Source organism: Macrobrachium nipponense, chromosome 25 (genome assembly GCF_015104395.2).
Source record: "Macrobrachium nipponense isolate FS-2020 chromosome 25, ASM1510439v2, whole genome shotgun sequence".
In the NCBI taxonomy this organism is placed as follows: Eukaryota; Metazoa; Arthropoda; class Malacostraca; order Decapoda; family Palaemonidae; genus Macrobrachium; species Macrobrachium nipponense.
Window position 1 is genome coordinate 16233255 of NC_087214.1, and position 25698 is coordinate 16258952.

The 25698-nt window shown below is 30.6% G+C and overlaps 1 protein-coding gene and 1 long non-coding RNA gene across 2 annotated transcripts in view; both read left to right on the top strand.

Moving 5' to 3' along the window:
• LOC135199298 (uncharacterized) overlaps positions 1 to 25698 on the top strand; it is a 367793-nt gene that overhangs the window by 61018 nt on the left and 281077 nt on the right. The gene's annotated exons all lie outside the window — the stretch shown is intronic.
• LOC135199299 (uncharacterized) overlaps positions 1 to 25698 on the top strand; it is a 45386-nt gene that overhangs the window by 10044 nt on the left and 9644 nt on the right. Inside the window, exon 2 of the long non-coding RNA XR_010311038.1 lies at positions 23854 to 24011. This is a non-coding gene — a long non-coding RNA (uncharacterized LOC135199299). The remainder of the gene's footprint in view (positions 1 to 23853; positions 24012 to 25698) is intronic.

Genomic DNA, 25698 nt, shown 5'->3' on the forward strand with positions numbered 1-25698 from the left:
CCGTTTCTAGGATCACACTCTTCTGCATGAGTCCTGGAGCTACTTCAGCCTCTAGTTTTTCTAGATTCCTTTTCAGGGATCTTGGGATCGTGCCTAGTGCTCCTATGATTATGGATACGATTTCCACTGGCATATCCCATATCCTTCTTATTTCTATTTTCAGATCTTGATACTTATCCATTTTTTCCCTCTCTTTCTCTTCAACTCTGGTGTCCCATGGTATTGCGACATCAATGAGTGATACTTTCTTCTTGACTTTGTCAATCAACGTCACGTCTGGTCTGTTTCCACGTATCACCCTATCCGTTCTGATACCATAGTCCCAGAGGAATCTTTGCCTGATCGTTTTCTATCACTCCTTCAGGTTGGTGCTCGTACACTTATTACTGCAAGGTAGCTGATGTTTCTTGCACAGGCTCCAGTGGAGGGCTTTTGCCACTGAATCATGCCTCTTTTTGTACTGGTTCTGTGCAAGTGCCGGGCATTCACTTGCTATGTGGTTTATGGTTTCTTTTTTTCGTATTGCACTTCCTACATATGGGAGAGATGTTATTTCCGTCTATCGTTCTTTGAACATATCTGGTTCTTAGGGCCTGATCTTGTGCCGCTGTTATCATTCCTTCAGTTTCCTTCTTTAGCTCTCCCCTCTGTAGCCATTGCCAATTGTCATCGCTGGCTAGTTCTTTAGTCTGTCTCATGTATTGTCCGTGCATTGGTTTGTTGTGCCAGTCCTCTGTTCTGTCTGTCTTTCTCCTGTCTCTGTATATTTCTGGGTCTTCGTCTACTTTTATTAGTCCTTCTTCCCATGCACTCTTTAGCCACTCGTCTTCATTACTGGTTTTCAGATAGTTGCCCCACCAGTGCTCTGTTTTCGATGTTGACGCAGTCCTCTATACTTTGTAGTCCTCTCCCTCCTTCCTTTCGTGTTATGTATAGTCTGTCCGTATTTGCTCTTGGGTGTAGTGCTTTGTGTATTGTCATATGTTTCCTGGTTTTCTGATCTATGCTGCGGAGTTCTGCCTTCGTCCATTCCACTATTCCTGCACTGTATCTGATTACTGGCACTGCCCATGTGTTTATGGCTTTTATCATATTTCCGGCATTGAGTTTTGACTTGAGTATCGCCTTGAGTCTCTGCATATATTCTTTCCCGATCGTGTCCTTCATCTCTTGGTGTTTTATATCCCCTCCTTCCATTATTCCCAGGTATTTATATCCTGTCTCATTTATGTGTTTGATGTTGCTCCCATCTGGTAGCTTTATCCCTTCAGTTCTCGTTACTTTGCCTTTTTGTATGTTGACTAAGGCGCATTTTTCTATTCCAAACTCCATCCTGATGTCCCCAGATACAATCCTTACAGTCTGGATTAGGGTATCTATTTCCTTGATGCTCTTACCATACAGCTTGATGTCGTCAATGAACATCAGATGGTTGATTCTGTTATTATTATTATTATTATTATTATTATTATTATTATTATTATTATTATTATTATTATTATTATTATTATTATTATTTTATTATTATTATTATTTTATTAAAAGTAATGTCTACTTCAGCAGCATTACACTTGTGGAGATTCTTCTCTCTTTTTCGAATAGCGGCTTTTTCCGTGCTACTTAAACAGGCTAGTAGAGCGCCTATAGAGGTCATGGTCAAATACAGTGTCACAATCGGTGTATATATTTGAATTTTACAGATAAACTGTGATATCATAGTCATCAAAAGCATTAACGATTTTCTCTCTCTCTCTTTCTTTTTCTTGAAGCGAGCTTTCGTCTGGAGCTGCCAGACATCCTCTAGGGTAGGAAGCTGAGGGCGGACTGCTTTTGGTGTGGTGTCCATCATCATTATTATTATTATTATTATTATTATTATTCAGAAAATAAACCTTATGTCAGGCACAAAGTAGAAGGCTATTTGTTGTCATAACCTGGTTGTTACTTTGGTCGGAGAATAAACCTTTAGTAAATCGACATAGGCCTAATTCCAAGGCCATCTCCGCCGCCTTCGAAGTACAGATAACAATATCACTCACATTGATTTGCACGTGATGGTCACGACTAATCATTTTCTATATGGAAAGGTCTTCAAAAGTGACTGATCTCTTGCTCAGGTCAACTTGATTGAAATTGGTGAATGCAGTACGTTAAGAAATCCTTTGGAATAGGCCGGGAATGAGTTTTGACTGGAACAACTTGTTGGTATAGTAGGCTATGAGGTTTTGGAGAAACTGGTGAGGATTGAAAGAGAGTAATACCTTCCATTTTCTGTGTGTGGCCTTGTGTTTGTAAACATTCCTTGGTCAGTCCTGTTCTGTGAAATTTAAATGAAATAAACCCTGTTACATCTCGACACTTGGGAGGTTATGAATGATTTGGGAAACTATGTAGGAATTTGTCAGTTTGTCCAGATTCCTGGCCATATAGTCATTTCAAATTGTATTCATTACCACAGGACGGGAACAAGAAACATTTAAGAGCAGGTATTGAGGTCATTCTTAAGAACAGCTCAGTTCTTTAATTATAACAAACCACAGAGAGAGATTATCATCGCCTCATAGCAACTTCTAAGGAACTATATAGTCCTGTTTCTCTATCAATGAGAGACGTATATATCCATCTTTGAATATTACTAGTATCGAGCCTCCTGTTTCCCGCAATAAGTATTTAATGGAGAAAAGTTGCGTTACAGACGATGTTTCGCTTCAAGTTCTACAGCCATTTCGAGCATCCAAATCGTTTCAGTACTACATCCATGAAGACGATTAGGTGCAGCTCACAGTTCGACAGTTAGGTCAAGTAATTTAAGTTACCGTATAAAACAGAAAAAATGCGTAGTATCTCTTCATTTATGTAGAGCTATTGATAGGTCTTATAGCAGAGAATTAAGAAGGTTCCTCGGTAAAGCTCCATTTGTTACCTGGTTCTATTAATAACTACGAACGTATTTTGAATTTTGAAATGAATTGAACTCTGGAGTAAGCGTTGTCGACAGTGGTTTTTAAGAACCATTTGGCCAAGCCTTTTATTATTATCAGCACTGTTTATTGTTTGTTACTATGGGTTTCACAGAAAGTGCAAGCACGTTTTTTGGTAATAACTCTGTAATGAACACTCCTACCAGTACGAGATTTTGCTATAGTGTATTACACCCAGTGCCGTAATTTATAAGAGTTTCATGAATCACTAAGTGTAAAGAATAAAGACACTTGTCCTTGTAGTACATCACCCCTGCCAGCCGCCCCCCCCCCCCCCCCCCCCCAACTACTACTAGCTGCAGCTGGGGAGTAATTGGCATGACTTGCTGATCGAAACCACAGATATCTCTTCTTTTAATTCGTTATTGCCTTTTCCAATCATCTTTCAGAAGTCAATCATTAAACAATTTATGGACGCTAACTCTAATAAAATTAAGTATCTGCCTAAAAAATGCTATATTTTATAGAAAAAATTAAATATTCTTTCGAGATTTTTGTGTCGTCTCGTGAAATATTTCCAAGACGTTATTGAATGCGTAACTAATTCATACTAAGTTGACCCTATTTTCGCTTTAACCTTATTTCTCGCCTGTTCATAGATTTTAATTTATACAGAATTGGTCCTAATTCACCTAAATCAATCTGCGCCGATTATGGAAGCGTGTTTTCCTTAATTTCACGTATTTTCAACTCTAAATAATACACGCCTTCAAGTAATAAATTGCAGTAGTAGTACTCCTACGTCTCCGCCAGTTCGCCTCTTCCTTATAACGGCTCTTTTCGGCTTTTTATTGCTGAAAAATAATTGTTCCTTAATTCCTTTAGTGGATTCTGGAAGCATCTTTCCTTTTTCACTTCGAAAATAAGGCGGAAATGATTGCTATAACGATAGATCTACAGTACTATTCCACTGCGGCCTAGACTATGGCAGTTGCGGTTTTCTGTGCAGTTTTACCTCCTGAACAAGAATTTTAAGTAATATTTATTCGGACGACTGTAATTAACCCCCATGTGTCCAGTACTAAACACGGCGAAATACATTGGACGCCCCAATCCCTAGTGGATGTCGTATCCGCGGTTACGTTCCTTGCAGTCCGTGCGGAACTATTAGAGAGAGAGAGAGAAATTTTTCTAAGGATCCAAATATCCTGAAATACCATTTTCTATGAAGACAATTTGTCTGCCTGAATAGAAAACGTAAAAAAATAGTTTGATGGTAAACCCTAGTAATCTCGTCTGCCCCGCGCATAAATTTCATAAATCATATAAAATCACTTTCAAGATAAAGGATACTGCTTGCTAGTAGTACTGATCAAAGGGCATTACGTGCTAGGAATACTAAATATAAGATCGTATTCTTTATCATGTAACGTTTTAACAAGATTGTACACCAAAGACAATTATTGAGTGCTATTGCAGTCTTCTGATGAAGTGTGGTCTTTTGAAGACGAAACTATCATATATCGATTTAGCAAGACTGAATAAATCCTCTATCAATACATATGATAACTATGATAAAGGAAGTTCTATATCTCTAAAATTGAACCGTAATAATGGGACATTTTGAAGAACGTAAAATGTTTTGAAGAAAGTGACAAGTTCTTCGTTCTGATGACAATCAATGGTTGCTCCTTATCCGGAGAGGAACCAGGCTTGCCAACATTATTAGGGGCTTCAACACTCAGTCAAGGGCAAATGACGGACCATTATTTCCGAAAATTAATGAATTAAAGAAGTTGACTGATTCCCGTAAGGAATACTTTTAGATTTTCGATCCAGAGGTGAGCAAGTGACATAGAAAAGGCTGAAAACCCTCTCGTTTAAAAGTCTCAAAGTTGGCATTCATGACGCATCAAGGACTATAAGTATCAAAAATCATGAATCCTTTAAATGTTGTTTTAATCGAAATATTGCCACTTTGGATATATATTCAATAAAATTAATTGTTTCTGGTTCAAAGTTTGTCTCGAGTTTGCTCAAATTCGTGTGAATTCGAAAATCGAGGTTGAAATACGTCGGAATTTATCACTCAGAATTACCAATCTTAAAATTCCAGGATACGATAGGAAATCGAGAAGTAGCCCTGGGAATTTGAATCCTTAACATGGAATGATATATATAGCATAAACATTTGTAATTTCCATTAATTTGTATAAAAATTACACCCAGTTTCTCCCTGCAGAAAAAACAAAGTTTATTTACTTTTATTTTAAGCATCTCCTGACATATTTATTACTGTTCTTCTTTAGGATATTCTGACTTCATCACAGACCTAGGAGGTAATTTAATCTTTATAACCTTGTGGAATGTTAGGAGGATCTCGAATGAAAAATAATCATCCTTTTAGATGATCAGTTTTGTAAAACTCTCTTATATACTGAGCACTATCTTTAACATGAAATACATTAATTTATGGAAATTTATGCTTTCATGAGATGCATAATCTAATTAGCTATTTCAACGTACCCAATGATTATCTGTAGCCAGCTATTGAAAGTAAAAGTACCAAACGAAAGAAGAATATCATTTATGTGAGGTTTTGCCGAGGTTAAAGCTAAGGATAACAATGCAAAAGCTTCTCTGTATGATGTACCCCCAGTTTTACCATAACTTAGACTATAATGATATGCGGAATAGCCTAATGTTGTTGGTAATTCTAGCTTTTCGCCGGCTAACAATCCAGGGCTGTGGATGTATTACCAGAACCCAATTCGTAAATTCCCTCGTACAATTCCAAGCATTTGGCTTTAAATACTACTTTGTTAGGCACCAATAGGCATAAATAATTGAATACATTCTTTATTTTTTCATGCAGTCATTGTTATCACTTATTCGGCAATTTTTATCTTGCCTCCCTATCAAAAGCACAACAGTTTCTTGTTCGAAGACTATTTTGCATCGAACAATCAATAGACCACGATCCTGTTTTCAGTGACAATTTTTCTTACGTCACACTCACCTGAGGCCTTTCGGTACTTGGGGGAGAGGGGGGCGCCGGCATTTCCATTGAGAAATGCAATTTTCCGAACTATGAAATGGTCTCCTCTCGTATGAGGTTCGCCATTTTATTAGAAAGGAATAAAAGGAAATATAAACGAGTCTATCAAGAAAACTACCTGAGATATATTGCAGATAACCTCAAGCTTCCAGTGACAGTAACTCGAGTTTGGGTGGCTGTATTAACGCTTATCAGATAATCTGTAATGTTTAAGGCATTTTCAGCTTTATGTTGGTGGGCAGAGAATAGGATATTGCCTACCAAATATACTATTTTTTTCTATTGTTCTTCTGTTTGAGTGATGTCACGTGATAACACTACTACCACTACTACTTAAAATAATAACAATGTATAGGCCAAATGTAGAATGGTACGTCTGGGAGATGTACAATAGAACTAGGTCATCTCCCACCTTGGAGTTGCAAGATTCTGTTGACCGCTGTTGTCTAAGATTATATTTGCAATGGGTTTGTGATGCTGCTCCCTTTTAAGATTATTTCAGACGAAAAAGCAAGCATTAAGAGACCAGCCGCTTGTAAAGACAAATAAATTGGTATAATGAAGTTTACTGTTTTAAGAATGTGTTAAGGAAACGCATTTTTGGAGTAATGAAGAGCTATAAGTTTCAATTGAAAGTTGAAAGCGACTGAGTGTGACATTGCTCTCTATCACTGACTGTTAAGTTTGACAAGATATATTTCGAATTTGCCTAAATTTGTAAAACTGGGAAAATCTAAATTGAAGGTTTAAATAGTTACTAAATGTCATATTCACTTTTTTTTACAAAACGCTTTTTTACAGATTTATTTTCTATTTATTTATTCATCTATTCATTTATTTATTAATATATCTGTTTATTTACATTTATTTATTATTTATTTATTTCTATTTATCTTTTTTTTATTTTTTTTATTATTTATTAAAGTTTACTTTTTATTATTTATTTTTATTTAACTTATTTATTATCTATTACTTATTTATTTTTTATTTTTATTTATTTATTTTTTTTTTTGTTTTTTTATTTTTTTTATTTTATCCTTTATTTATTTAGTTTTTTATTATTTTTATTCATTTTATTTATCTATTTTTTTATTTTTATTTTTATTTTTTTATTTTTTTATTTTATTTTTATTTATTTTTATTTTTTAAATATTTATTTTATTTGTTTTTTTTTTATTTTATTTATCTATTTTCTAATTTATCTATTTATGTATTTTTATTTATTTATTTATTTCATTTTTATTTGGGGGGGGGGGAAATTTTTATTTATTTCTGATTTATTTATTTTTATTTATCTATTTTAAATTTATACTTTTTTCTTTTTTTATTTATTTATTTTTATTTATTTTTCTTTTATTTATTCATTTATTTACTTTCTTGTTTATATTTACTTTTATTTATTATTTAATTTATCATTTTTATTTATTTAATTTATTATTTTTATTTATTTATTCTTATTTATTTACTTATTTATGTATTTTAATCTATTTATCTATTTATTTTTGTCTATATATTTTATGTAACAATCTTAATGATTTTTTATTTATTTATTTATTAATTTTGATCTATTCATTAATTTTTATTTATTTTTATTATTTGTTATATTATTTATTTATTTTTACTTATTTATTTATTTATTTATTTTTATTTTTAGTAATTTTTATTTATTTTTATTTTTTTTACTTATTTATTTATTTGTTTATTTATTTTCGTTTTATTATTTATTTATCTTTATTTACTTAATTATTTAAATTTACTTTTATTTATTTATTCATTTATATTTAAATAATTTATTTTTATCTATTTGTATTTATTTTCATTATTTATTTTGTTTTACATTATTTTATTTCTTATTTAGTTTTATCTACTTATTGTTTATTTTCATTATTTGTTTTTAATTATTTTCATTTTTATTTATTTATTTTTATATTCTTTTATTTATTTATCTATTTTACTTATTATTACTACTTATTTATTTATTTTTATTTATTTTTATATTTCTTTTTATTTATTTCTTTTTATTCATTTATTTTTATTTATCCATCTATTTATTTTTCTATTTATATTTACTTATTATTTATTTATTTTTATTTATTTCTATTTATTTATTTATCTATTTATTTATTTATTTTATTTAATTATTTAATTTATTTATTAATTTATTTATATTTAATTTATTTTATTTATTTAGTTATTAATTTATTTATTTATTTATATTGTATTCTTTATTTTATTAATATATTATATTCTTTTATCTTTATTTATATATTTATTTATTTATTTATCTATTTATATTTATTTATTATTTATTTATTTATTAATTTATTTCTTTATTTATTTATTTTTATCTATTTTTCTATTTTTATATTTTATTTTATTTACTCTTCATAATTTTATTTTTATTTATATATTTATTTTATTTTTATTTATTTAATCCATTTATCTTATTTATTTATTTGTTTATTGTTATTTATTTATTTATTTTTATTTTATCTACTTATATATATTTATTTTCTTTTATTTATAATAATTATTTTATTTATTTATTTATTTTTATTTTTCTTAGTTTTTACTTGTATTTATTTATTATCTTTTATTTATTTTTTATTTTTATTTTTTTTATTTATTTGCATTATTTATTTATTCATTTTCATTTTATTTTATCTATTTATTTGTTTTTATTTAAAAATTTTTATTCATTTATTTATTTTATATATGTATTTTACTTTATTTATTTATCTTAATTTATTTATTTTTATTTAGTTTTTTATTTATTTATTTTATTAAAGAATCTTTTATTTATTTAAATCTTTATTTATTTGATTATTTATTTCTATTTATTTATTTCATTATTTATTTATATTTATTTATCTTTTTAATCTAATTTATATTTATTTATTTACTTTTATTTATTTATTTATTTTATTTAATGTTTTACTTATTTGTTTATTTTTATTTATTCATCTTTTTTCCATTATTTTTGTTTATATATATATTTATTTTTATTTTTATTATCGTTAATTATTTATTTATCTTTATTTGTATTTTATTTATTTTTAATTACTTCTTATAATATATTTATATCAATTTGTTTATATATATATATAATATATATATATATATATATATATATAATATATATATAATATATATATATATATATATATATATATATATATATTTTTTTTTTTTTCATTCATTTATTTAGTTAATTAATTTTTTTATTTATTTGTTTATTTTTATTGGCTTATTTATTTGTATTTATTTACTTATTTTTGAGTTATTTATTTATAATTATTTTATTTATTTATCTATTTATTTTTATTCACTTATTTATTTTCATTTATTCATTATTTCAATTTATTTATTATTTCTATTTTATTTAATTATTATTTATTTATTTATTTATTTTTTATTTTTTTTATTTATTTATTTGTTATTCATTTATTTATTCATTTATTTCTGTCTATTTATTTTTATTTATTTATTTGATATTATTTATATATTTTAATTTCTTTGTTGATTTTTATGTATATATTTTTATTTAATTTAATTATTCTTAATTTATTTTCTATTTATTCTATTTATTTATCGATTTGTTTTTTATTAATTATTTCTTATTATTTATTTATCTTTATTTATATAATTATTTATTTTTATTTATTTATTTATTTTTATTTATTCATTTATTTGTTTATTCTTATATATTTATTGATCAATTAATTTATTTTTTATTTACTTATCTATTCGTTTTTATACATTCATTAATTTTCATTTATTTATTAGTTTTTACATATTCTTATTTATTATTTTTATTCATTTATTTTTTTTTCTTTTTATTATTTATTTATCTTTATTCAATTATTTTTACTTATTTATTTATTAACTAATTTATTAATTAATTATTTATTTATTTATTTATTTATATTTATTTATTTATATTTATTTTATTTATATTTCATTTTTATTTATCTTTTTACTTTATTATTTTTTTACATTTACATTATTTATCATTATTTATTATTTATTTTTTATTCATCCATCTTTTATTATTTTTGTATAATTATGTTTCTTTTTATTTATGATATTTATATTTTTTATTGTTTTTTTATTTATTTTTTAAAATTATTTATTAGATTATTTTTTTATTTATTTATTCATTATTTATATATTTATTTATTTATTTATTTATTTTATTTATCTATTTGTTTATTTTTATTTATTCAATTATTTTCTATTAATAAATTTTTTCTTTATTTTTATTCATTTATTTTATTTTTTATTTTTATTTGTATCTAATTATTTACTTATTTGTTTATTTTTTTCTTTTTCTTTATTTTTTTTACTTTTATTTGTATTTAAGTTTACTTAATTTTTATTTATATTATTTACTATTTTTTGTTTATTTATTTATTTAGTTTTTACTTATTTTATTTATATAATTACTATTTTATTTATTTATTTTTTTTTTTTTAATTTATTTTTAATTTCATTTATTTATCGATTTTCATTTAATTTACAATTATTTTTATTTATTAATTTATATATTTAATTTTTAATTCTTTTAATTTTTATTTTTATGTTATTATTTTATTTTAATTTACTTATTTTTATTCTATATTTTATTTGTTTTAATTATTTTTAATTTATAATATATATATAGATTATTTTTATTTATATATATTATTATCTATATATCTATTTTCTTATTTATTTATATATATTTATATTATATATATTATACTATATATTATATATTATGTTATATATTTATATTTATATATAATATTTTATATATATTATTATATATATATATATATTTATATATATATATCTATTTATATTATCTATTATTTATAATTGAATTTGTTCTATTTTTTTTATTCATATAATTTTTTTATTTGTTTATTTTTATGCATATCTTTTTATTTATTTATCTTAAGTTATTTGTTTTTATTTACTTATTTATTTATTCATTTTTTATTCATCTATTATTTTATTTATTTTTGATTTTTATTTATTTATATATTTATTTATTCATTTATTTATTTATATTTAGTTATTTTTATTTATTCATTTATTTTTATTCATTATTTATTTATTAATTTTCTTATATATTTTGGGCCCTTTTTTAAGGTAGAGTGTTCGAGTTATGTTCGCTTACCTGCTTTCTCTTCTTGATGATTAGTTCTGCAGTCTGGTTCTATGTTTAACTTTATGCCTCTTCTTAATGTTAGTTCTGGATTAGTAATCTTAGTAGTCTTAGTCTCTTAGGAGAAGTTTGAATGAGGCAAACGGCAGAGTTTCTTTCTTTACCGTCGTAAAGAGTACAAGTTACAACTGCAAAGGTTATAAATCTATTTTGGACTCTGGCAATATTTCTACTTCTTATCTGAACAACGGCTGCCGGTCCTCTCTGTCTTCTTCTGTCGTTCTCAAATTCAGCCACCCTCAGTTCGAATTTGGCACCACCTCCTTAGGATTCTTGATTCTTGATTCTTGGATTGGTCTGTCCTTATTTTTTCCCCATCCCCTTTTAGGTGGGGTTAACATGTTAAATCCTCCTCCTGGAGGTGGAGCTGCATTCTCTATAGAAGCTGAGTAAGTCTGGTGTGAGGTCACAGGTCAAAGATTTTATGACGGTCTTTAAGATTTTAATTGCGATGGTGTTATGGTCCAACTTCCTGTGACTAAGGTTTTGTTGATCAAATTCTGGCTCACACACAAAACCTCAATTCTCTCTCTCTCTCTCTCTTCTCTCTCTCTCTCTTCTTCTTCTTTCTTTTTCTCGTTATTTTCACTGCACATACTCTGACTGTTCTCACTCCTTCGCTTTCTCATTATTTTAACTGTACTTTGATTATTCTCTCTCTCTCTCTCTCTCTCTCTCTCTCTCTCTCTCTCTCTCTCTATTTTTACGCTACCCTATCTACTATTATTTCTTATAGCTATCATTACATCACTAGGTTGCGTACCAAACATTGTCTTCAGTGTTTCATACACACACACACACACACTCATATATCATATATATATATATATATATATATATATATATATATATATATATATATATATATATATGTATATATATATACTATATATATATATATATATATATATATATATATATACACTATATATATATATATATATATATATATATATGTATATAATAATATATACTATATATATATATATATATATATATATATATATATATCTATATATATATGCATACATATATATAGTATATATATATATATATATATATATATATATATATATATATATATATATATATATATCTATACATATATATATATATATATATATATATATATATATATATATATATATAGATATAGATATAGATATATATATATATATATATATATATATATATATATATATATATATATATATATATATATATATATATATACATACACACACACACACACACACACACACACATATATATATATATATATATATATATATATATATATATATATATATATATATATATATATATATATATATGAAAAATGGATATACTAAGAAAATTATTAGAGTACAAGAAAATACACATAAAAACTGTTCTCCCAACTTTGGAAGAAAGGATATGTGTAATAAAATTGTAGAGAAAAAAATCACAGCAAATGTTAAACATATCAATTCATAAGTAGTATATCAAATTAAAAATGCATTAAATCCTAAGCATAATAAATGAATACTCAGAATACAATATCTGAAAAAAAAAATGTTAGAAATTCTGTGGATAGTAAATGTCAATTATAGATCATTTCTTTTCATTTCTGTCAGTATCCCTCGTATCTTTTTGACAATCAAATGCCTCACTATGATGACAAACAAAACAATAGTGACTACTATTACCAACAGATTTAAAAATGAAAGAAATAGTGCTATCTGTTTCGTATACAAGTGATAGTCATCAACATAATTCAAGTTCTCAAGTTCCTTTAATTCTGACTGAGTCAATTTAAACACATCTATTGTAAATGTGTAATTCTTATATGGCATATGTTTGTTAAAATGGTATTCAGTGAAAAGGTGTGGTTCATAGTATAAGTGATTTTGTATAAGTAACTTACATGATGTTGCAAAAGACTTAATATTCTTAAATATCTGTTAGGTGATGACATTAGGACAAGTGACTGAGGCTATAACAATATCTAATGAAAATACAAAAATATCTTCATTCACTGCAGTTGCTTCAATGTCTTATTAAATGACTGTGTACACACATCCTTTTCTTGATTTTGTTTTAAAATCAACTCTCGGATACAGGGATGGTCATTAGTAGTCTTATACAAGTAATCAATATCACATATATACTCTTTTTCCTTCAAAATTACACATTCATTGAATTGTTCATCAGTTAAAAAGGCTAACATTAATCCATGTTCTTCCAATGCAAAATGAGTACTAAGGCCCTTTCTAATAATGATCTGATTTTCAATATACATAGGAAAGGGACATACAGAAATTAGCACATTTGAAATTTTCGTATTGAAAGGTAGAACTAGAATAATTCTGTCATGGATTACTTTGGCACTGATCAGATTATATTACATGAATTATCTTTTACCAAAGGTGTGCAATGCTTCTCAATTATATAAAACTTAATAATGTCTCCTAATTCTTTTGGAGTGTTTAGTGTTGGGCTCAAAATACCTTTGTAAGCAAGTAAGATAGCATTGAGCATGTCTTTATGTTTTTGTAACATCACTTCACTTTCCAGTGCAAAGGTATTTAAAAACTATATTTTTTATCTTATTGAGTTCTTTTGTTACATTCTGATTTACTTGACTTATGAAGACTTTCAATTTTTCCATTTGTTCTGCATTTTGATTGTGAGAGGCAATCACTTTATTTATCACTGTACCCCTTGCGGCTGCTCACTTTTCAAGCCTGTCTATTCTTTCCCTTTCTTGTTCTACATTTGCTTCGGTAACAACCCCAAACAACTGATTTAGAGCAGTTCCAATGAAGGGTAAGAGGGATCTTGTGGACCTTGTTCTCATTGTGTTATCTATGTTTGTGCTAAACTTTTCCAATAATGACATGGCACTGTTATTATCACCTTTCTGTAGGATTGCTTTAATACCATTTTGGATTTCTCTTAGTTCACCTTCACGTTTGAGCACTGTGGAAATATCTGTACTAACTATTCCAAGGTCCTTGATAATTTTGACTTTTCCATGTATGTTTAACTGGGCACCTTTTCTTATCTCCACTTCTGAAGAGATGAGTCCAATTAAAACTAGTGCTATGATGAGCCGCATGTTTGCCTCTGCAAAAATTAAACTTGATCAGATTTTCTTTATATATAGACACATAAATTGCACTGTATACATCACAGTTATGATATTTTGAGTCCAACACTATTTACATATAGGTATAAACACATTTTTACCTCTTTCTGTTTCTTAGATCATACCTTGTTGTAATTGGATTTTCTATGGTATCTTCATTCCTTATGTTATCTATATCTTTAGTAGACCATGGATCTGTTTTCACTACCTTTACATGATTCGAGTAAACTACCTTTTCCTTTAGATCACTTTCATTTATTACTCTGTATTTATTTAATTTTAACACTTCTATTACTCTACATGGCCCAGTGAATTTGGGATATACTTTTACATTTGGACCTTCTAGTACATGATTCCGAACATAAATTTGAGTACCCACTGTAATGTCTGGTTTTTGTTATAGTATTTTTCTTGAGTCTTATGTACTTCTTTTAGTCTAGCTCTTGTCTGCATGATAGTCTCGTAAGTACGTCTGGTTTTCCATGCAACATAGTCATCATAGTTATAAGTATGTCTGGGTGGTGTTGCATCATCTAACAACGCATTTGGCATTCTTTTCTGACAGCCATATAGCAAATAATGAGGAGATTCTGCTGTCGTCTCATGTACAGTATTATTCAATGTGAACTGTACGTCTTCAAGAGCGAAGTCCCAATCTTCTGTGTGTGGTTTTACTAAAGTTTTCAGGATATCCTTTATTTTACGATTAGTTCGTTCTACTGCTCCATTTGAACTGGGTTTATAAGCTGTTATTTGACATTTATTTATAATCCTAGATTTAAGAGCTTCGGCTACTGTAGCTGCAATTCTCTGTTTCTTACAGGTATGATTTCTATGTATCTAGTTAGATAGTCTAAGAAGACTAATATTTGTTTGATTCCTCTGATAATTGTTGGAAATGGACCCAAAATGTCCATAGTTACTACTTGAAATGGATTTAACTCTGGATATTTTTCAAGTGGAGCTTTTGTATTTACGTATCTTTATGTTGATTATAAACAACGCAATTTTGTACAAAGTTCATGGCATCTTCACTACAATGGGCCCAAAAATAATTTCTGGTTATGATTCGAGTTGTCTTTTTAATTCCTGGATGTTATGCCAACTTAAATGAGTGTGTTAGTTCTACAACTTCTTTGGTTAGTGTTTTTGGGATATATAGTCGAGAGCAACCATTTTTCTCTGTGGGTATTTTATACAACAAACCATTTATTAACTGAAAAAAATCAGGTTTTAAGGATTCATCTATTCGTAGCTGTCCTACTATTTGTCTGATTTATGGATCTTTTTCTTGTTGTACTTTCACTCTTTCTAAATCTAAATCTACCACTTGACAACTAAAACAAAAGGTATTAGTTGTAATGCATTTCTCTGTTTCTTCTTGAGATCTGGATAATGCATCTGCTAAGGTGTTAAGTTTCCCTGGAGTATATCTGAACTCCGGGGCAAATACACTAAGGAACATCTATTGAACTTCATGTTGTTAGTGAAAGTTCTCTTTTTAAACAAATCACAATGGATCTGTGATCAGTAAGCACATTAACTTTATGACCTAAAAGTGTGTGTCTAAATTTCTTTAAACCCCAAAATAAAGCTAAACACACTTTCGGTTGTACTACCGTATAGTGTTTTTCTGCAGGTTTAAAACTACTGGCATAATATACTGCCCTCATTCTAGTTTTGGCCTTTTGTAACAATACAGCTCCTAGCCCTGTACTCGAGGCATCACAAGCTAAATAAAAATCTGTTGAAAAATCTGGGTAGGCACCAAAACAGGGTTCCTAGTCATTTTGCTCTTTAATGTTTGAAAGGCTGTTTCTTGTTCATTCTGCCATTCATATTTAACATCCTTTTTGGTTAATTCTGTCAAAGGTTTGGCGATAGCAGCAAATCCTTTTATAAACGGTCTATGATATCCAACCATCCCAAGGAATCTCCTTAATGCTTTCAAATTAGTGGGAGCTGGATAATCAATTATTGTCTTTATTTTACCTGCTTGCATGCACAGTCCGTCTTCACTAATTACATGACTTCATGAGGAACTGACATTTCTTTAATTTAGTTTTTAGTCCTGCCATTCTTAATCTTTCGAGGACCAATTCTAATGTTTTGAGATGGCTTTCTAAATCTTTACTAAAAATGATTACATCGTCTAAATATACTGCAACATTTTCTATGTCTCCAAGAATTTGTAACAGTCTAACAAATGTTAAAGGAGCTGATGTGAGTCCAAATGCCATTACTTCAAACTGTAAATGTTCTTTTATGTGTGCTGAAGGCTGTGAATGTTTGGATTCTTCATCTAGAGGTACTTGTCAATACCCACTGAGGAGGTCCAGTGATGAAAATACGGTAGCCCCTCCTAATTGAGCTAACATATCCTGAATTACCGGCATCGGCATTCTATCTGGAACTGTGTTGGAGTTTAATTTTCTGTAATCTATTACAAGTCTCCAACTGCCATCTTTCTTTGGAACAAGCAACAATGTGGATTTAGAAGGAATTATTACTCCATCTCTTTTCCTTTCCTCTATTAAATTATCAACTATGGGTCTCTGGCTATTGGTAATCTGTAATTAGGAATAAAAAAAAGGCTTGGCTCCATCATCTAACAAAATCTTAAGTTGTAGGACATTCGTTCTTCCTAGCTTATCTCCTTCTACAGCTATTACATTTCTATATTTCTCTAGAACTTGAATTAAATTTTCTATTTTCTGGAAAATCTGTTTTATTTACTTGCTGATTTATTTGAGAGTTTTGGCCGTTTATAGAGAAAAATGCTTTTTCTTCTACTGTTAGTAAAGGATTGTTAAGAGGTATTTCTATGCAAAAGACAGTGCCTGCGTATAGTGTTGGCTTGTTACTTGAATAGTTTTGGACAAAAGCTTCACAATTATCACCAATCATGTCGACTAGTGAATTATCCATTCTGACAAAATCTAGCAATTTATCGTTCAACAATAGAACATCTTTATCTCTTCGTTCTCTTTTGCTCGTAAATATAATCTTGTTAAGCATTTTGGATTTAAAGTTACTGCTTTATTAAGTATAAATTGTACTTATTATCATCAGCGGTGCTAACGCAACATATCTCTTCATCTTCTATGTCTGAAAAATAACAAAGTTCTGCATTTTCAGTGGTTTCTTTGGTTACTTCTATTATACTATTTATATCCGATTTCTTTATTTTATCTAATAGCAATACTTCATTTAGTATTTTCCCTTCATCCTAGTAACTCATTACTACATTGCTGCAGATTTTAGTACATGTATCTGTATAAATATCTTGATTTTTTTGATATTCAGAGTTTGGTGGTCACCATTATTTTTATCTGAGTAATTACTTGAATCTGAGTATATATCATCTCTATGTGCACATTTCATTGATTCTATATTCTGTAATGGTGGGAATTCCTCTTTTCTATCTGTTTCTATTTTATCTTGCCTTTCTCGTATATGTCTCTCACTTGTCGAAACTGTCTAAGACAGATTGATCAGATTTGGGTGAGGCTTTTCTTTGTCAAGCGCAAAACATAAGCTCTTCTGATTATCCTGTTTCAGGCTAATCTTTCCTTCACTGCTGTGTAGTATTATACCACATCTTCTCATTAAATTAAATGAGAATACTTGTGCGGGAAAAAATCTGTCTTCTAGAACTAGAAAACTTTTGACAAATTTGTGTGACAAAATGTCTATTTCCAAGCTCACTTTTCCTAGACTTCTAATTTGTTTACCCGCTATTCCTTTTATAACTTTAATTTGACTCAGAATCCGAGTTTCTGAAATGCCTAAATATCTGGTTAAAGTTGATTTTTCTATTATATTCACTTTACTGCCTGAACCTATAAGTAGAGTACACGTCTTTCCACTTATGGGAATCTTCACAATAAGCAAATCCTTTCTGTTTCTTCTTCTTTCATGGAGGATACTACTACTTTGCTATTTATGTAAGAAAATGCGGATGAACCTTCATTTCCCATACTAGCTATTTCTTCTTGTTCTCTTCTATTATCTTGAAGGGAATTATTTTCTTTCTTCAGTGAAGGGGTTAATTGTCACTGGCTTGAAGAGTTATGTGAAATTGGACGGCTGTTATTTACTTCTATTACTTCCTTATTGGTTCCCTTATTATTGAACCAACAGCTTTTAGTTGAATGCCCAACCTTCTTGAAAATTGTACAGCTTCTAGGCTTTCTGCACTCATTAGTGGAGTGATTTGTGTACCCACAATTTTCACATGCTGCCTTTGGTCTTGCTCCTTGAGCTGAATAGTTTCCTTGACTTGAATTATTCGTGTTTGAAGATTGACCTGGCTTATATGTCATGGGTGGACCATTCCTTAAATAATTCTGTCTTCCTTTCTGGTTAGGATTCCATTTTCTGCTCTATTTCCCTTGAAAAGGAGTGGATCTATTCCTTGCTTGTGTGGCATTATTATTCGTTCTATTTGAATGGTTATCATTTCTGCCTTTCCTTTCATTTTGTTTTTCTATTACCCCTACAAATTCCTTGGAAAAATCTGTCTCTGCCTTCTATATTACATGTTTCATTGTTTTTAATGTTTGAAGGCTATAATTCTTGGCATCAATTTTAATTTTTCGAAAGGCCTTCTTTTCCTTTTCTCCTAGAGCATCATATATGGTTCCATGTGCCGAGTAGTTTAAGACGTATCTTACATTAACTAATCCCCTTTCATCATCACCAAACTGTGTCTTATCTCCAATGGTGATGTTTATGGACTTCAAGTCTTCTATTATTTTGTCTATGGCATTTTCAACATTTGCATAAAGCTCCTAATATTACTTAGGAACTAAGTAGTATTATATAATATATCTTCTTTACTCACGGGCTCCCAGAGCATCAAATAAATTGTTTTGAATTCATCATATTTAGTTAATTTGCTGAAACTACCCAAATTCAAAGTTTTATGTGCATCATCGTGTTCTGAACTAACGAGAAGCAAGGCTTCATTAATTTTAGCTCTTTCATCTGTCATTCCCCCTGAAGATATGCAGGTGTCAGCATCAGCTAGACAATGATTTACTGTATATGCTTCTAGTTTACTTTTGTCTGGGTTGGAAGCTTCAACTTGTCCACAGAAACGTGTGGCTTGTGTTATTACAGCTGCCTGATTCATTCTTCTGTTTCGAAACGTGTTAGTACTATTAGTAGTTATATTATTAGTATTATTGGCACTGTTATGATTATTGTTATTGGTGTTAGTAGGGTTAGTATTTCCCTGAATTACCATGGTTTGTGAAATTGGAACTGGGATTCTACTGCGCCTGTCTGGTGTTGGTCTTAAATTGTACAAACTATCTCTGACAGTGACGAGTAATTCGTTAAAGGCTTTATGCATTTCCCCCCAAAAATTATTCACATATGCTACTCATCATTATGCAACAGCAAAAAAAAAGATCATATGTGAAATTGGGCATAAAAAAATATATATATATATCACCAACAATTAGTCAACAAAACGATACGCAACACAATATTCCAAGAAAAATTATATGTATGGTTCACTATGCACAACAGTATAAAAAAAAAAAGTTTTCATGCACTGTTAATTCATAAGTATACTAGTATACATATAAAAAAATTTGGTTAATTTGAACTCAAAGTGAACAACCTATTAAAAGAAATTAATCAAATAAATGGGACATAAATACATAAGTATTCAAAATCACATATCACCAACTGAGTGTAAAAAAAAAAAGCTAAGATTTTCTAGCGATCAAACAAAAAAAAAAAGATTTTTTAAATCTTTATACTCTTATTGAGAGAGCATTAAAAAAAAGTTTGATAATTTCTAAGAGAAAGAGTACGTAATCTTTTCACACACTTATAGAGCGAATAAAAAAAAAAAAAAAAATTCAGCTTCAGCACACTTACGTCTGTTCGTTCGTTTTGGTTTTTTCGATATCACTTGCTTCGTTGTCGAATTCACCTGTTGTGTTTCCAAATCAATCTTGACTGATGCAGTTTCCTCGTTTCGTTGTTTGGCAAAGATTTGTCCTTTTCGAAAATTTTTCCGTAACGTTGATTCTTTAATGGGAATGTTTTCGTTCATCTGCAATACACTTGTCCGCTTTTAACAGATTTTTTTTATAGAAATCTGTTTGAGTTTTTCTTGGCTGCTGCAGTTCTACGTCTCGACTCGATGATGTTATGTCTGCGTTGCTCACATTATTATGCCTTCGTTTCATAACACGCTATGTCTCATTGTTTTTCTTCGAGGGGAAAACGAAACTGTTCTCGCTGCGGTATGAAGTTTATTATTGCACTTTTCGTTTGTCTTCAAGCAGGATTTTATCGATCACTATTATTCTTCGCCGCCATTATTAATTTTCAAGTTATGTTCGTCGATTGGTATCACTGTTGTAACTCGGAATGCGTATATCTTTATTATCTTCACTGCATGTTACGTCTCCTGGATCCACAAGCGCTGGCACCAATGTTAAGTGGTGCACCAATTTTATGTGGTAAGTTTTTTTTTTTTTGTAAGGTAGAGTGTTCGAGTTATATGATCGCTTACCTGCTTCTTCTTCTTGATAATGCGTTCTGCAGTCTGGTTTTTACTTTATGCTGCTTCTTAATGTTAGTTCTGGATCATTAATCTTATTAAGCTAAGTCTCTCAGGAGAAATTTGAATGAGACGAACGGCAGTTTCTTTCTTTACTGTTCAAAGAATTAGAGTTACAAGTAATACTACAAAACTTATAAAACTATGGTTGGACTCTGGCAATATTTCTGCTTTTGTACTCAACGACGGCTGCCAGTCCTCTCTGGCTTCTTCTTTCAATCTCAACTTGAGCCACCCTTGGTTCGAATTCGGCACCACCTCCTTAGGCGGTGTAGATCTTGGTTCCCCTCCCAACTGGATTCGAGATTCGTGGAGTGGTGTTTCCTTATTTTGTCCCCATCCCCTTTTAGGTGGGGTTAACATGGTAATTCCTCCTTTTCCAGGCGGAGTCAATAATTAAACATGTTAATACCTCCTCCTGGAGGCGGAGCTCCATTATCAAATGAAGCTGAGTAAGTTTGGTGCGAGGTCACAGGTCGAAGATTTTATGACAGTCTTCAGATTTTAATTGGGATGGTGTTATGGGTCAACTTCCTGTGACTAAGGTTTTGTTGATCAAATTCTAGCTCACACACCAAACTAAATTCTCTCTCTCTTCCTCTCTTCTCTTTCTCGTTATTTACACTTGTACAGACTCTGATTATTTTCTCTCCTCTTTCTCTTTCTCATTATTTTCACTGTACTTTCATTTTTCTCTCTCCGTTTTTACGCTACCCTATCTACTATTATTTCTTATAGCTATCATTACACTTTAATTCATATTTATTGTAATTAATAATTTATTTCAAATACAGTCACTGTAGAAGATTCTCCCATAGCATATTGAATAGGGTAAAGATTTCAATATCTGGCGACTTCTCTCAGAAATCCTTTCAATAGAAGTAGTTTAGGTCAGTAGAAGTAGTTTAGGATCCTCTCACAGAAATAACATAATTCCTACCTCACTTGAGAAAAAAAACTGTCCTTTTTTTTAAGCAACCTCAAACTTGAAATCTCTCACAAGCAAAAACTCCTGTCCAAAACGTAGGTCCCCAACTAATTTTTTGGGCAACACATCAGCTGGGCTGTAAAAAAAAAAAAACGGGTAGCGAATAGCCAATTATTCTATATTTGGGCATTAGGCAGAAGTGTAACAAGAGGTTTGTGTAATCCGTTAAGGTTAGTTTAGTATGATGAGTTTGGCTGCAGCCCCAATTCTATTTTGATTTACAGTCCCCTAGATTTGGTTTGGTGAGGGGGCTAAGTTCAGTCCCAAGTCAAGGAAAGACCTGGCATCCTAGACTAGGCTAGGTAAGGGGTGTATGTATGGGTTAGCCACAATCTCAGTATTAATTTATAGTGCCTTAAGTTAGGTTTGGTTGGGTCTGCAAGGGTTAAAGCCGTTAAAACCCTTACAACCTTATAAGGACAAAGTCATAGACTACGTTAGACTACATCTGTCACTCATTTTCTGATTTCACCAATATAAAAATCTAGTTTCCCACTGGTGTTTCCCATAAATGTAGGGTACAAGGGGGTTCCTGTATCTCAACCCCACCCTGATCATGACAAGAACATTAAAAGAGGTTAATTAAGACCAAATCCCTGACAGGACCTTGGTGCCCAAGCTACTGTTGTGCTTCCCTTGAGATTTTCCTAATCATACCACGAGCCTTGCCATGCTGAAAAGGCTAAAATGATTTATTTGGTACCTAAATGTTAGAATACTTCAAAACTGTAAAACATAAGAAAATTTTCAACTTTGGACTAACTATAGTTCAAATTAAACTTTGGACTATGACTAAAGTTCAAAATAAAAGTTCAAGAAGGAACCAAACCATTGGTCAAGTCAGCAATTTTCAAGAATTTCTATAGCGGTGTCTGGTAAAATGTCAAAATCATTATTCTGCCGTAATTCTCCATTACCGAGTCTTTTAGATAGGCTTTATCTAGTTTCTCTAGGATTAACTTTGGACCCTCTGTACCAGTAAGTTTATCTCTATCTAATGCTTCCACTAGCTCTCGGGCTTTCCCTTTTAAGCTCACTCTCATTTCTATTGCCGGGTATTTTGTATCTTCTCCATACAACAATAGCCAATCTTCAGCTTGACCTTTCCATTCTTTGTATTCTTCTTTTATCCCGCTAAACCTAGGACATTTCCTTCTCCATCTAGTAGTCTCCCTTTGTTCACTGTCGGATCCAGGCATCTTTGATCAACCATGCTCTGCTACCAGTAAGAAGTTTAGCCTAGCCTAACTTTCTTTACACAAACGAATAAGCTACCCACCTGTAAGCCTTCTCCAACTCCAGTATACTCCAGAAATCACCTTAGATCAACAGCACAACAAGACTTACGACCCAAAAACTCCTACCAGACTCTAGTTTGCTCTCCCCTATCAACCAAACACCACACGCACGTGTCTCCTTCTCCCCCGTGTTATTGTTTACATCCCACCGATGCCGCCGCCATCTTGTCTATGACGTCACAACACAACTTAAATACATCAACAGACACCCTCTAGAATCAACCATATGCTGTGCATATATAGGACACCCACCATATTTCAATGCATAAAATACCAGTAACAATTATACAATATATAATCCCAAATATCTCAAGATAGTGCAGTTGTAGTCCTTTAGCAGACTGAAATGCCTTCTGAGAAGATCCTGAAAGCCTCGAGAGAAATTTGCATTGGATTCCAATGTGTGAATTATACATATCAACATCTGCACCTGTTTCTGAGTAGGAGTCCAGTGATGTGTCCCTGACCACACTGTAGATATTCAGCCTTGCGGCTAAAGCACCTGACCCATCTGAGCCCCCTGAGTGGTGGTAGGGACCTTGTGGGATGCTTGTGGTCTGGGTATTATACGTAGCTCATGATACCCTTCTTGCATTATGTTGGAAGAAGGGATATTTTGAAGCTTAAATGATATTATCGACTTGTTTTTCCTTCTTTCAGATTGGCAAGAGGAATCTCGGACACGCAATGGAACAACAGAAGATTCGGTCACAGCAGACATTATTGTTCAGGACCATTTTAATTCTCAAGCTCTTCTCATTTGTCATTGTGATCATGACTCATGACTGTGAACTGATCAGTGAAGTGTGAGCCCTTAGGTACAGTATTTAATATGGTTCAGCATGCTTTATGTTTTGCTTGTGTTTCACAGTAGCTGAAGAGTAGCTGTGAAATAGCTTTGCATGTTTAAGGATACTATATAGTGTTTGATTAAATTCCTTTTACGTTTAATGTGTTGAGGGGTAGTTCAGGATATTTATTGCTGAAGTATCTTGTCAGTTTAATGTCAGCCGTCGGGTGGCTTAGATTGTAGTAGTCGACAGTTTATGTAAACGTCTTATTAGTTTATGTCAATTTTGTTTGTTACAGGATACAGATTTATAATGTGAATACCTTAAAGTTCAATGAATAAACCCTCAGTGGTCACAGTTTGTATGAGGATAATGTAGTAAATGTTCTAGAATCAGTTAGTAATCGAGTAAGCTTCAAAATGACATATGTACCATAATAATATCAGGATTACTGTATTGGCAGACTTAGTTTTCAAGGTTCATTTTTCTTTCACTTTCAGTTGCCATATATTATAATTCAAGACCGTTTGAAGAAAGACTCCGGGCTGAAATGATTAGTTGTGGTTTGTGACACCAGATGGTTCCTCTCTCACTATGTATATTATTTCTACCTCTGTTGATATGGTCAGTGATTGGGTGATTTCCAAGAAACCTCATTTATATAGGGTTGTAGAAAATATCATTGAGGTCCCATTCATCCCTTGTGTGAATTAGAAATTGAAAGGCTGATTTATTGAAATCATTTACAGTTTTTGAATTTTCTTTCCTTAGATAGGCAGGGCAGCAGTTTCAGTATTAGTAGTCCTCCTCATTAGGTGTTGTATCATAATTTTGGTAATAGAGCAGCATTTTCAGACTTCATAACATCTCCAGTTCTCATTACAAATAGGTCCTGTTAGTGGCCGCTTATGGCAGTCTCAAAATGAACTGGCCTGATCAATAAAAGAAAGAGAAAAGCTTTCCTTTAAAACAAGGTATAAGGTGCTTAGTTTGTGTCCCACTTAAAGATATTTGAAATCTGTATTTTCTAAAGCTCAGCAGGTTGCTGACTGTTGACTTCTTATTGGGTTGAAGGTTAGATATGATGAGGTTTTAAGATATATGGGAAGGGACCATTCCTCAATGACATTTCAGATGCTTTTTGAATGGTGTGTGGGGTTACGATGACTATTGGAACTTAGGTTGAGCTTGTTGTAACTACCTGAACAGTGTTGAGCCAAAGTTTTGCTAAATTAGTAGAATCACTGTGGTGAAGGGATAGGTATCATGGATGATAATGACACATGACTGCTTTTTATGTAGAAGTGGTGAGGTATGTATTCATGTTAGGAATGGGTCTTTCTACAATATAGTTTCATAACTAAGATGTGAAGAGCTAGTTGGTTTGCTATACCTCATGTCTGTTGAACTTTTGTTGCCCCCTCTAATTTTCATGGCTCTTTGCCAGAGTTGAACCTTATTCCTTTGACTTCCATCTTCATCCTGTGCCCCTTCTTTCTTCATTCAATTCTCTCATGTATGGCAATGTATGTGGTCAGTCCCTTTGTGGTGTGGCACTTGCCTCAGGCAAAACTACCATACAGCACACTAGTGTGATTGATTGTTCTGCTGTGGGCTGTCTGGATATAAGACAAGAGTCCGGTTGTGCTATCAGATTTCCATACTTTAGATTACCTGTTGGCTGTGCTGTCTTCATTTATGATCAGGTCAACGT